This window comes from Notolepis coatsorum (assembly GCF_963971535.1).
Source record: "Notolepis coatsorum genome assembly, chromosome: 1".
NCBI lineage: Eukaryota > Metazoa > Chordata > Actinopteri > Aulopiformes > Paralepididae > Notolepis > Notolepis coatsorum.
The window spans coordinates 167,574,115-167,589,110 of NC_140165.1; positions in this window are offsets into that span (position 1 = coordinate 167,574,115).

Below are 14,996 nucleotides of genomic sequence, written 5' to 3' on the forward strand. Positions count from 1 at the left end.
GCAGTGAGGTGGTAGGGTTTTGCATGAACAATATTACATCATCCGCATATAAACTAATATGATGCTGTGTGCCCCTAATTGAGATCGGCTCTATGGATTGGGATTGTCTTATATATACTGTGCTAAAGGTTCTAAGGATAGAGCAAATAGTCCGGGACTAAGAGGACAACCCTGTCTGGACGAGCGCGAAACAGGAAAGAGAGGGGAGGTGAATTTACCTGTTATAACCATGGCCGATGGCTCTGTGTATAGTACTTTTATCATATTAATGAATCCTACTCCTAACCCCATCCTTCCGAGTACTGCCCATAAATAAGACCATTCCAACCTATCAAAGGCCTTCATCGCATCCAAGGATAATATAGCTGTAGGAGGCACGGCATCCTTGCTGGCGTCTATCACATGTAGTAACCGTCTAATATTATCCGTGATCAGGCGGCCTCTTATGAAGCCTGTCTGATCAGGATGAACTAAAGATGTCATATGCTTTTGAAGTCTGATGGCTAGTACCTTAGCATACAGCTTGAGATCGGTTCCGAGGAGGCTTAAGGGTCTATAACTACCACATTCGGTGGGGTCTTTGTCTTTTTTAAGGAGGACAGATATGAGTGCCATATTGACGTCCCTGGGGAAGTTCCCCTCTTTGATTGAGTATAAAATCATATCAAGTAATAGGGGTCCAATTACATCCCAATATGAGAGGTACAGTTCTGGTGGGATACCATCCCATCCAGGAGCCTTACCACTTTGCAATTCAGATATAGCCTCCCTAAGTTCCTCTAGTGTAATAGGTGTATCTAACTGTTTAGCGTCTTCCTCTGAGAGTTTAGGTAGGTTAATTTGATCAAGAAATGTATCCATTTTATTATGATCGAAAACCACTTCTGATTTGTACAAGTTGGAGTAAAACTCTCTGAAAGTCTTGTTGATTTTTTTGGGGTCTGTAACAAGCCCTTGTTGGTCCTTAATAGTAGGGATATCAGCAAATTGTGCATTGGATCGTATCTCCATAGCTAGTAGGTGACTTGGTTTAGAGCCATGAAAGTAATAATGTTTTCTTGTACTGCGTATTTGAAATTCAGATTGTTGTCTTAAAATGGAGTTAATCTCTTTTTTTAACACATTAATTTGAGACTCCAATTGACCCGAGTAGTTGCGTTGTAAAGAAGAGAATAACGACGAGTGAAGCGTTTCCAGCTCTACCAATTTGGAATGCCGTTTCTTACGGAGGATGGAGGCAAAGAACGTAGTGTTGTCCTTGATAAAACTCTTTACCGAAATCCATAACATTCTGGGGTCCTGTATCGAACCCGCATTAGTCTCCAGGAATTTATCTAGTTTATCTTTGAGTTGTAGAATGTATTCAGTGTTTTTTAGCAGTGTCGAGTTAAAGCGCCATCTTGGGGCTCGGGATGTCAGTCTACCAAATGAGCCCTTCAGGAGTAAATATCTGTGATCTGATAGTGCACTGTTTTCAAGTTTCAAGTTTCTTTATTAGTTGACATGCAAAGATACAGAATACCTTCACATGGAATGCTTTTTTCTGTTATGCTCCTATGAGGATCATAGGACGCTTGGATCATACACATACAGCTCATTACAGTAATATTCCACAATTATTACATTTTAGATAGTAATAATGGTACAGAGCCTTGAGACAAACATATGCATATTCACCACCGCAAACAGACTGGCAGCCGTCATAGGCAGCGCCATTTACGGAAGGAGGGGGGAGTGGGTTGGGGTTGTTACAGGGCTGTAGGGGGGGGGGGAGTGGGAGGGGGGGGGGAGGTGGGGGGGAGTGCACAAGCCAAGTCCTGGGTGGGGGAGGTCTCCCTCACACGAGGCAGCCGACAGTGCAGCGCCAATGGAGAGGAAGGGGGGGGGGGGGGGTGGGACTAGGGATTGGGGGTGTGGGAAGCCGCTCGCCACTCTTATCTCCCAGAGGGCCTTCGACTCCAGAGCTCTCGGTTCGACCTTGGTCCAGGAATTTGTTTTGATCCCAGCCACGTCCCTTTAAATTTGATTTGAATAGAGTGGAATATAACTCTATTGATTTGAGTGGAGTGAGTTTTAACAACTCCATCCAAATGACTGAATGCATTATTAGTCCAAGTGTCCAAGTGTCTTATCAGTTCATTTTGGTAGATCCTGTGCGCGGTAAACAGATCCAAAATCTTCTTATTGCAGTCCAAAAGCTTCGATAATCCAAAAATGACCACGTCTTCAAGTTGGTAACCCGATTATGATGTCCCAATAGGCAGAGAGGGTTAGCCTTATTCTGCTTCTTGAAGAAAATATGCAATCCACTGATTAGATCCATTTAGAGTTGATTTGAGTATAGTCCGGCCACCGGCACGAAGCAGGGCATAGCAGCGTCGGGCTCCATGGAGCAGTAGAGGCGGCGGTAGGAACGGCCTTGAAGGCCTTGGGAGAGAGGAAAGAAATGCGACTTGTCTCTGCAAGAGGTGGGAGTGACGTGGGTTCCAATTCCACGTCAAATCTATCAAATAGTCTAGGAGATGCAAAAACATAATCTATTCTGGAAAATGACTTGTGTCTTGCTGAGAAAAAAGAGTACTCTCGGGCCATTGGGTTGAGTAGTCGCCATAGATCATTTACACCTGTATTCTTGGCCCAATCCTTTAGTGCATTAGATGCCTGTTTCTGATCATTGGAAGTGGTGGGATTAGATTTATCAATCGAGGGATCCCAAATGGCATTAAAATCCGCACCAATTATAAATGAATACTCAGGGATGTCCAACATTGCACTAGTTAGTGTTGCGTAGAAGTTGGCGTCGTAAAGATTAGGGGCATAAGCCGCTACCAATGCAATTTTCCTGTTACTGTATTCTATCTTAGCAATGGTTACTCGGCCGTCTGCATCAGACCATACGTCCAACAATTTAATATTCAACTTCCGTTTCACGACTATAGCTACCCCACGGGATCTAGTTCCAAAAGATGAGTAGCTAATGTTATGATATATTTTGTCCGCCAGCTTTACATTTTCAGCCACTAAAAGGTGCGTTTCGCTTAAAAGAGCCACATCAACCTGTTTGCTTCTCATCAATGTAAACACGCTTTTGCGTTTATGTTGCTTGTTTAGTCCCCTAGTATTCCAAATCAATATATTCAAACTAGCCATAATCTAAACATGTTGCCGTATTCTTGTGTGCAATTCATCTGGAGTAGCGATTCACAATAGATATATATCCAATTATTGAGGACCTGTTGAGAGCCGAGCTTGAGCAAGATAACAAACATATAGAACACCCATACATATAATCCCCTCTTCCCCTATCCCTCCCTCCCGTACACGACCAGTCTGCCCAGACCGAGCGCTTCATCCTTAACTTTCCTATGCATGCCATAGGATCTAACATTCTCAATTCTACCATTAGTAGAATGTCAACTGTGGCTTGGCCACTCTCCCGCTAAATAAAAAAGGAGATATGAAAATAAAAATAAAAATATGCCTCAAATATCATACTATATTCACTTAAACCTTGTACGAACTTGTGTAACTTAAAACAACCCGAAGAATAATAGAGAGGTATTGAACTAAATTAGAGAACCTCAAAGAGTAGAGAACATTTACTTAAATCTTGAAAGAGCTTTGCTAAGTTTAAACACCTAGATAATATAAAGTGGAAAAGTAGTGGAACTATTTCCAAATAGTAAAAAGAAGTTTTTAAATACGTATATGCAGTTCTTCCCCCTAGCCAGGGGTGGGCGATGTTCCGTTGTGAAGACTGTTGTTCATCCGGAGGTATTCTAAGCAGTGTGTATAGCACAGAACGTTTTGAATGTTCCAGAATATTCCAATATGTCGTTTTTAAAGCACCAGAATGTTCCAATATGTCCCAGAATGTTGTTAGGTTCCAGACTATTCCAATATGTCAGCCACGGTAAAAATCCAATGGGGAAAACATACAATGACTTGCAGAAAACTCTAAGGTCTATCTAGCCCAGATACAGCGAACCATTAAAGTAATACGATATGGTGTTTAAGCTTTAACGAAATAAAAAAAAATACTGTATGTAAACTATCCTGCACGTTGTTCTTCCATGTATTGAACGGCTTCATCAAGCGAGTGGAGGTAGACCCTCTGTCCCTGTCTATCGGTGATGCGAAGCCTTGCAGGATATAACAGTGTGGGTTTGAACCTTTTCACAAAAAGTTGAGACATCACTGCCTTGTAGCGGGCTCGTAGAAATCGGCCTTCTATCAAATCGGCCTTCTATCACCTCCGGAACATTGCTCGTCTCCGCCCCTCCCTATCACTCTCCGCTGCTGAAACACTGGTTCATGCATTCATATCATCAAGACTAGATTACTGCAACAGCATCCTCTACGGCTCACCAAACACTATTCTCAATAAACTCCAATATGTCCAAAACTCTGCTGCCCGCATGCTCACCTCCACCCGTCGCTCTGATCACATCACCCCTGTCCTTCACGACCTCCACTGGCTTCCAATCAAATACAGGATACATTTTAAAATACTACTCATCACATTTAAAGCCCTCAACAACCTTGCCCCTCCCTACCTGTCCGACCTCCTCCACCGTCACACGCCCACCTTAGCCTTAGGTCTGCAGATGCCAACCTCCTAACACCTCCCACGACCAAGCTCCGGACCTGGGGCGACAGGGCCTTTGCTGCTGCTGCCCCCTCCCTCTGGAATGCCCTCCCCAGCCATATCCGTGATGCAAAAACCCTGACATCTTTTTTTTTTTTTGATCCACTTTTTCTCCCATTTTTCCATATTTTCTCCCATCCCAATTTCGTATCATCCAATTCAACCCTCCCCTGTCACGAACGCTGTTTCTTGCCTCCCACAAGCCGGCTGCAATGTGGACTAAGTCATACATAGCACAAGTCCCCTCCGGTACTTGAGGTAACAGCAGTCGCATCTTTTCACCTGCGCAGCTCGATCTCTCAGTGTCTAGGAGTAACGCGTGGGAGGCTCACGCTGCCCCAGACACTTCCTGATTCTACTGCGCAGGCGCACCAACCGACTTGTAGGAGTCGCTTGTTCACAACGTTCGATCCCCACCCTTCAGTTTTCCCTCCCCGTAATACGCCCAATGTGTATTACTGCGGACGACCAGCCAAACTGAAAAACAATGTGGAGAGCTGGATTCGAACACGCGAATCCTAGCGTCTCCACACTGGTAGCGAGTGCCTTGTCCACTACACCACCTAGCCGCCCTAACCCTGACATCTTTTAAATCAGCCCTCAAAACTCACCTTTTCAAACTTGCTTTTGACCTCTAATTCTGTCGGTTTTATTTGATTTTGTCATGTATTATTTTTGTTCTGTTTTTGTTCTGTTTTTTTTTGTTTTGCCATAGTTTATCTCTCCTGCCAATGTAAAGCGTCTTTGAGCACCTGGAAAAGCGCTATATAAGATAGATGTATTATTATTATTATTATTATTATTATTATTATTATTATTATTATTATTATTATTATTATTATTATTATTATTATTATTATTATTGTTATTATTATTGTTCTCCACCAACTTCACTGGCTGCCTGTTAAGTCACGCCAGTGACGGTTCTAGACCCTTTTTAGCCCCCCTAAGATTAAAAGAAAATTTAAATGTTTTTGTTTATTCTTGTTTTATTATTATTATTATTATTATTACAGACATGGATTGCCGGTAGTAGCCTGTTGACATCATTGGTTAACTATAAAAAAATAAAAATAAAAAATCAAAGACGTTGGTAACGTCATGTCAAGTCCCAGTCCAACATTCAACACAAGACGTGGAAGCAGATGTAGCTAGTGTGGTGGAATAAAAAGTCGTCATAAACTCTTGATATGCATGAAATGAATATGGCTTTGGATACAGAGTCTTCACAGTCAAAAGTGATTTATTTATCATATTCTGCAGAATACAAAATGGTGACAAGTCAAAGCAGAGCACACAAAATGCTCTACCCGAGTTGCACACTTGAATGAACATTTGAATACAGCTTATATAGGGTAAAAGTGGGCAAGGTAACATGATATTTGTTTGATCCAATCACATAGATCAGGGGTTCCCAAACTTTTCAGGCCAGGGCCCAGAAAATAAGGCGTCAGAGAGCCGCGGCCCAATGCACATCGTCTGGCTTTTTTTTTTTTTTTTTTTTTTGCCAGGCGACCGATTTTTTAAGCCAAATATCACTTCAATCCTATTAAGTTAGTTCAAGTTAGTTATTAATTTATATGTGCTATTTATGAGAGGGCTAACTTGTTGCAAAATAATAATGATAATAATAATAGCCTCATTAAAATACTATTGTTGCTTCGGTTGTTTTCAGCGTTTTATGTGCATAATCTGTTATTTAGTTTGAAATGTTCGTTGAAATAAGTAGATTTTTCGTTTTTGTTTATTTATTAAGTTAATATAAAACCATATAGTCATATTTTAGAATACAACTAGAAACACTGTCCTGGCCTGCTTCTAAGTTCAGTGGCCTGACAAAATAAAAATAAAAAATAAAAATAAAAAATAATTTTTTTTTTTTTTTTTTTTAATCATCTCGCGGCCCACCCGTGGCTGCTCGCGGCCCACCTTTGGGTCGCGACCCCGACTTTGGGAACCACTGACATAGATGACAGCGGTTGTCATCCAATCCAATACATGCACGTTTAAAGAAGTCCCATCCGAGGAGAGCAGTGGTGTAATGTTTACACAGGGCCAATACAGGGGGGTGTACAAGTGTGTCATGTCATCTTGAGGTCATGATGACAAGGGCAGTGATCATAATGGTATGTTTCTGAGGGGAGGACAGGGTTTATAGAAATTGCTGGGGGCACATGATAATACAAAGTTGGGGGTAATAGTTGGGGGCAGTTAGCTTGTACGATTTGGGGCCAGTCAGCTTGTGCAAACAATGGCTTGTTTGCATAAGCGAACCTTTGGACGGACAGACAGTCAGTTTATGCTGAGATGAAATATATCTAATTGTGAATTTTGTACATTTATAAATAAGATATCATACATAAATAATTTTCCCTCACACTATCTACCTACTGTAACTAGTTTAGTAATAGTGTATTTGCCAGTGCTGATGGGCAACAAGACAAGTATGTTGAAACGTTAGCTAGCACTATATAAAATTACTGACTATTCTGACAGAGAACGTTGTCAAATTGGTCATTAGTTCCATGGTGTTGGTGTAATAATAGTGTCAAAGAACATTAGCTAATGTTAGCTAGCTGATGCTATTTGCTAGTTAGCTATCAAGCTAATGTCAGTTCAGCTAATGTTAGCTAGCTAGCCCAGCTAATCTGCTTGCTACAAAGGCTTATTGCTGCCACGCAAAATGAAAAAATATGTCGTGGCCTCAAAATAGTATTTTGTTACCTCAAAATGTATTTAGTTACCTCAAATTAATAAATGTTGGGCCTCAAAATAATTGTATAGAAACAACTCACCAAAATTGACTATTGCACAACTGATTTGACAAAAAAATGTACCTTATATGTAACAAATAAAACTAAACTTTAATTAATTATATTGTTTAAAATATATAAATCAGTACTACTGAGTAATAATGCTAATCAGATGTATGTACAGAGTTGTAGTATTATTATGTACAGTGATACAGGTTATAAAGACACTATGGTAGTAGTAGTCATACTGGCCAGCAGCGTAACTAGTAAGAGTATATGGTAAGAGATATGTACAGATATAGATATAGTATCTACAGATATGTAAAAGGATTATATGCAGGTATGTAGAAACATGTGGATATATATATATATATATATATATATATATATATATATATATATATATATACAGTACATTAAGAATAAATATACATAGGGTATACAGCATTATTGTACATGCATCATACACTTGCCATCCTTCTTCTTATTACTGTTGTGTCATCCAAAAATACTTTAATTTAGAGGTAATTCACACCACGACCATGTTACTATCACAAGATAGCGACTTAACAATAACGTTATCAGCTCTGGAAACGAGAGTGATAAATTTGGTTCGACAAAGAAGCTAACTATTTAGCTACTGTAACTGCAATGCATTTTCTACTTTGCGGTCCAATGTCCACCAAAACACACACACACTTTATAATTTTTGCCTCAACGTTATATAGACTAGTAATGTTTTGTAAACTAACGTTACGTTTAGTTAACATAGCTAACGTTACATAACTAGTACCTAATGTTAGCCTAGCCTGACGTTAGCCTAGCCTGGCAATAGCCTGTTTAGCCTACCTAGCTGTTAACAGTTAGTTATTGTTTATCTTTGAGATCAAACTTACTGTATCAACTTCAGCCACCTTCTCTTCTCTTTGTCGTTGGGAGGAAAGCGGTAATAAGATACCGTTTTGTTGACATTGTTCCTTAAAAAGCCAACACGGAACTGGTGGGAACTGGCGGGAACATAATGGCGTCACCCTAGCCATCCCTATACACTGTAAGAAAAAAAGCTACAAGAAAACGGTAAATGTCTGGCATCAACGGTTGCCAAATACTTCAAAAAATCAAATACATTTACAAATTACAACCTTTATTTAATGGTTAATATTTTGATAAAAGGTAATTTACTGTATTTTTATGGCATTTACACTTAAAGTAGAAAAACAAAAGTAATCTGTAAAATAATACAGTGAATTTCCAGTGAAAAAACATTTATTTCTTACAGTGTAGGATCCAGAACCTTCTCCCGCTGTGCCCTCCACCTCTGGAATTCCCTACCACAAGACATCTGCACAATAGACAACCTCCCCACCTTTGTTTCCTGTCTCAAAACACATTTGTTCATTCTGGCATATTCACTTTAATTTTAAGTTTATTATAACTGTTCCCCTATGTGTAACTTTGTAATATTGTGTTTTTACTGTGTGTAATTGTATTTGTTTTTAACCCTGTAAGGTGACATTGGGTGCTTTGAAAGGCGCCTTTAAATAAAATGCATTATTATTATTATTATTATTATTATTATTCTGGTTTCGGGCACCGTGCCTGTATTTCAAAGTATAGGACAAGTTAACTAGCCAAATAACGGAGCTCTCAAGAGGGCCTGCTTGAGTTGGTCAAACACCTCCTGGAACTTTGGGTCCCACGCAATGGGGGCCTGGGGTTTCCGTTTGTTCCCCTGTAGCAGACTGTGGCCGGCCAGCCTGGCAAACCCTGGGATGAAGCGTCTGTAATAGCCCACAAACCCCAGGAAGGAGTGGACTTAGACTTGTCAAACGGTGGTGGGGCACGGCCAGTCTCTCACACTGGCACTTTGTGAGCTGTTTCAGTCCATGGGCCTGGAAGCACTCGAACACCCTCCCGAGGTGGGCGTCTGGGGTATTGCACCGGCCAAGGGGCATCTGCTCAAACTGGAAGAGGCCCAAAGGTGTAGTAAAGGCCATCTTCTCCTGGTTGGCCATGGGTCCACTTCAACCTACCAGTAGCCACAGCCCAGGTCCAAGGTCGAGTACCACTCAGCTCCTTTTAGGGACGTTAGGTACTCCTTGATTCTAGGCAGGGGGGAAGCATCTTTATGGGTTAGAGCATTTAGCTTTCGGTAATCAACATAAAACCTCCAAGACCCATCTTTCTTCCTCACCAAGACCACAGATGTGACCCAGGGACTGGTGCTTTTCGTCACCATCCCACTGTCCAACATACCTTTTAGCAGTGAGGGTGAGGGACCGACTGGTACCTCTCTTGGACTGGTGGAGCTCAAGCAGTGGGGGTGTGATGCCTTACAGCACTAGACTGGCAGAAGTCCTCCTCATGGGCCGGAAAGATGTTAGTCCAGTGGCACATGAATGCCCTGAACTGCTCCTGTTTATGTGGGGACAGGCCATCACCCCAGCGCCAAAGGGCCGGATGGTCGTTGGCAGAGGCAATTGCCACCTGCCTTACTTCCACTTCCCCTTCTCGGGGGAAAGTACCCCCACCCCAACAACAGCCTGTTCAAGCTGCTGCAGTCAGGCAAACGCCTGCGACCACCAGCAACTAGGACAGAGAGACTTCGGCTCAGCTTCTTCCCCCAGGCCATCAGAGCCTTGAACACTGAACTCTGCACACACAAGCACACATGAGCACACACACAACACACACACTGTACACGCTCACACACTAGCAGCCACTTTAGCACACACACACTCATGCTGCACACGCTCACACTTATGGTCACTTTACAAAAGGAAAGGTCACTTTAAAAATAGTATAGGGGGCCCAAGTGGCCAACCATGTAACACGCTGCGTCGCGGTTCCCGGACCCCGCCGTCATTTGCCGAATGTCTTCCCCCCACTCTGTCTCCCGCTCTTCCTCTCTCTCTCTCTCTCTCTACTGGACTGCCCAGTAGAAAAAAGCGATAAACGCTAAAAAATGTATCTTAAAAAAAAAAAAAAAAGTATAGTATAACTTGAGATTGTATAATATAGCATTGTATAGCAGTGTACATAAAGAAAGACCCAGTGCCTCATCCGTAGCTAACAGTGTATTGCACTATCACAGGACCTAGCATGTCTTACCATGCTCTGTAAAAACTCATGTACATATACCGATATGCCCTACTTTGATTACTTGTATTATTGCACAATGTCGTTCTATTGGATTCTTATTATATTATTATTATTGTATTATGCACAATCGTTGCGGGCAAGACCCCCCCGCATTTCACTGTATACTTGTATGCCGTGACAAATAAAACTCTTGACTTGACTTGTACTCTGAAGGGGTAGCTGCTGGGACCAGGTTACGTCCTCCTCTCATCCAGCCCAGGAACCGGGTTAAGAAAGATTGTATCCCTCCATACAGAACAGGAATGTATTTATTTCTGCTTCAGATGTATCATTATTTGTTATAACTGTTTTAGTGCACCCTCTCTGAGCACAGCCAACTCTCAGTAGGCTGTACCTCAGTATGCTCCCAGTGGTTTTGATTGATTGATTGAAAATTGTATTAACAGATTGCAGAATGGGTACAATACAGTACAGCTCAATACACACAATTGTTAAGGGGATGCAGACCAGAGAAAGACTTTCGTCTTGTTTACATCAGGGTCCCCCATTTTCATAACATAATATGACATACATGACATACAGATAGACAGTACTGCTACATCTTTTTTTTATCTACTTTTTTTCTCCTCCTTTTTCTGTGATTTTTCTCCCCATCCCAATTTACCTCTTGTGCCAATTCTCCCTCCCCTGTCCTGATCGTTGCTTGCATATGCCCCCCACTGGCCGGTTTTAGGGAGGATAGAAGCCTTGCATCACATGTCCCCTCCGATACATGTGGAGGCAGCTTGTCACATCTTTTCACCTGCCAGCGCGGACTCTCATTTGGCGAGGAGTAACGTGTAGGAGGCTCACACTGCCCCCGCCATTTTCCTGACTTTCAGTTCAGTTCAGTTCAGTTCAGTTCAGTTATTTTTTATTTCGGGCTTTGGACACATAACAACGGTCATTTCATAAATCACCAACGTTTTACCAGCTGCTATTGCAGCATTGTCCAATTGTCCGAAAAGGACTAGGGAGAAGCACTAGTGTTCTGAAGGGCCAGATTAACACTGAGAATCTACGTTTTATTATTTTATATAACTTGTATATTATTTATATATATAAGCTATATCCCTTTAAGCCTCCGTTTGAATCATAGCATTATTCGCTTTCCTCATTGGATAACGCCCTTGACACTGGCGGCGCCAAGAATCGCGCCCCCCAGACAAGTTCAAAGACGAGTCTGGACAAGTTGAGACATGCCCTTGGCCAGCGCATTGATTCCGGACAAGAGATTCGGTTGCGCCCTAGAAAGCACTCTAAGTATATATATTGTGGAAGACGCAAGCAGCAGTAGTGTGAATCTAACGTTAACGCAGTTCGTCATTACAGTTAACGCAGTTCAACCTAAAGCAGTTAACCCAGTTCGTTCGGTGTGCAGCAGTAACGTGCAGTTCGACCTAATCTAATGCAGCAGTAACGTTCGTCTAGTAGTGAAGTGAAGCGTGAACCTAGTAACTAGTGTGAACCTTAGCAAGTGTGTGTGGACTTAACGTAATTAGTATCAGAACACGAGGTGAACCTAGCAGCAGAACTATTGGACATGTGAGCAGTGGAACCTACCGCGGTGTATCGTTACGGATAACTAGTAGCTCCTTAGATACGACCTTGATATTGTAGAACCATTGTTGGTGGATTATAGTGACTTGTGGAAACGTAGTACCGTGGAGAAGAGCATCGTTAATACCATTGTCGTTTGGATTTAACTACCCTGAAGATCTGCATCGGGCTAGCTTCGAGGACGAAGCTGGCTAGCTATCATCACTGCCATCGGGCTTTGGATTAAAAGCTATTACCCTGCTACCGAGCACTTGGATTACAAGGACCGGATCCGTATGAGACCCCCTTTCTTCAAGTGACCAGCCGGAGTATCCGTCTATTCTTCAATCCTCTGGAGCTTACTACTCTGTGGGAGGAAATCACCAGTCTCCAGCTATACCCTCGTTTGCCCCCCTATATCGCCATCTCACGCCATGCAGCGTTCCGGTCTAGTATCCTTAGCCTAGGAATTATTCATTCCCACTGACTTTGATACTCTGACATTCTAATATCATTCGCCATAAAAGAGCGACCAAGTAATTCTCAGTTGTATATCTGCTATTGATAATAAAATACTGTAAACGTTATCTCTTTGTCACCGTGCCGTCTATTGAGTGTCTGCCATAATTAACTGTACTGTCTGGCAAGTAATAATAATATGTAGTAGTGGTTTAATCTATCACAATCTTTAATACAGTCAGGGTTTTGTAACCCCTCAGTTACAACTAGGCTTGTCGGGCCCTACCCCTGAAGACTTACGTTTAATTTTAATTTAATTTTTTTTACATACTGTGCAGGCGCCCCAACCGACCTGTAGGAGTCGCTGTTCACAACGACCAGACTACCACCCTTCGACTTCCCACCCGCTAACTCTGCCAATTGAGTTAGTATGCCGGAGGCAACGCCGATAGCCGGATTCGAACCCGGTGTCTCTTGCGTTGGTGACGAGCGCAATGTCCGTTGCGCCACCCAGCCGCACAGTACTGCTACATATTTTTTTTGTTTTTATCCACTTTTTCTCCCATTTTCTATATTTTCTCCCATCCCAATTTCGTATCATCCAATTCAACCCTCCCCTGTCACGAACGCTGTTTCTTGCCTCCCACAAGCCGGCTGCAATGTGGACTAAGTCATACATAGCACAAGTCCCCTCCGGTACTTGAGGTAACAGCAGTCGCATCTTTTCACCTGCGCAGCTCGATCTCTCAGTGGTGAGAGGCTCACGCTGCCCACGACACTTCCTGATTCCACTGCGCAGGCGCACCAACCGACCTGTAGGAGTCGCTGTCCACAACGCCCGATCCCCACCCATCAGTTTCCCACCCCCTAATACGGCCAATGTGTATTAGTACGGACGACCAGCTAAACTGAAAGCAAATGTGGAGCGCTGGGCTCGAACAGGCGAGCCCAGCGTCTCCAGATTTCATGGCGAGCGCCTTGCCCACTACGCCACGTAGCCGCCCACAGTACTGCTACATCTATACATTTATGTCATACCAGATTTACAAATACAGTACTGTTTGTGATACAAAAAGAGTTAAAAAAAGAGAGAGTATATACATTTGACGAAGAAACTGTACATTGGAGGAGGTGGGGGGGGGGGGGGGGGGGGGGTTGGGTAGGTGGGGTGAGGGGGGGGGGGGGGGCTGTACATTGGAGGTGGTTGGGTGGGTGGGGTGGGGTGGGGATGGGTAGGCAGGGTGGGGGTAACTGTACATTGGATTATCGACAAAACCTTACTTGGTCCAAGAAGAGGGTCTCGTGTATTACTGGCTTAGGACATTTACTGTACATTGGAGGGGGTTGGGTTAGGACATTTACAGGGGCCAGTTTCGAATTGCAGTCTCCCGTAGGTGCTCTTTGAGAGTGGCTTTGAAAGTTGGTAGTGATTCACATTCCTTTACAGCTGTGGGTAGGGCGTTCCACATTGATGTGGCATAATTGCGAAACGTGTTTAATAATAATAATAATAATAATAACTTTATTTGTATAGCACTTTTCATACAGAGGTTGCAGTTCAAAGTGCTTCACAACAGTAAAAAATACAGGCATAAGCGAGCATAAAAAGATAGACAGGTAGAATCACAGTGTTTCACATTAGGATCTAGCATCCCAATAGGCTCTCCGCTTACAGTTTTCAGTAACACAAATAGTAAAAATAGTTTAAAATGATTCAGTTTAAAAATAGTAAAAAAAAAATTATAAAATAGAACGGACATAAAAAATACAGGCATGAGCGAGCATAGCAAGATATAGCAAATCACAGTGTTTCACATTAGGATCTAGCATCCTAATAGGCTCTCTATTCAGTAATACTCCTGTAATTCCCAACATACTTCACAGTACATATTGCTGTAACTTTAGTGATATTAGATCACAGGGACACGAACCCACACTGTAACTTTAGTGATACTAGATCACAGGGACTCGAACCCACTGTAACTTTAGTGATACTAGATCACAGGGACTCGAACCCACACTGTAACTTTAGTGATACTAGATCACAGGGACTCGAACCCACACTGTAACTTTAGTGATACTAGATCACAGGGACTCGAACCCACACTGTAACTTTAGTGATACTAGATCACAGGGACTCGAACCCACACTGTAACTTTAGTGATACTAGATCACAGGGACTCGAACCCACACTGTAACTTTAGTGATACTAGATCACAGGGACTCGAACCCACACTGTAACTTTAGTGATACTAGATCACAGGGACTCAAACCCACACTGTAACTTTAGTGATATTAGATCACAGGGACTCGAACCCATACTAAATAGTGGGACTTATTGCATGAACAAATAATCACAGTGTTTCACATTTGGATCTAGCAAATAATAAAAATAGTTTAAAATGATTCAGTTTAAAAATAGTCATCAGTAAGAAGTAAAAAGTGCAATAACCGAC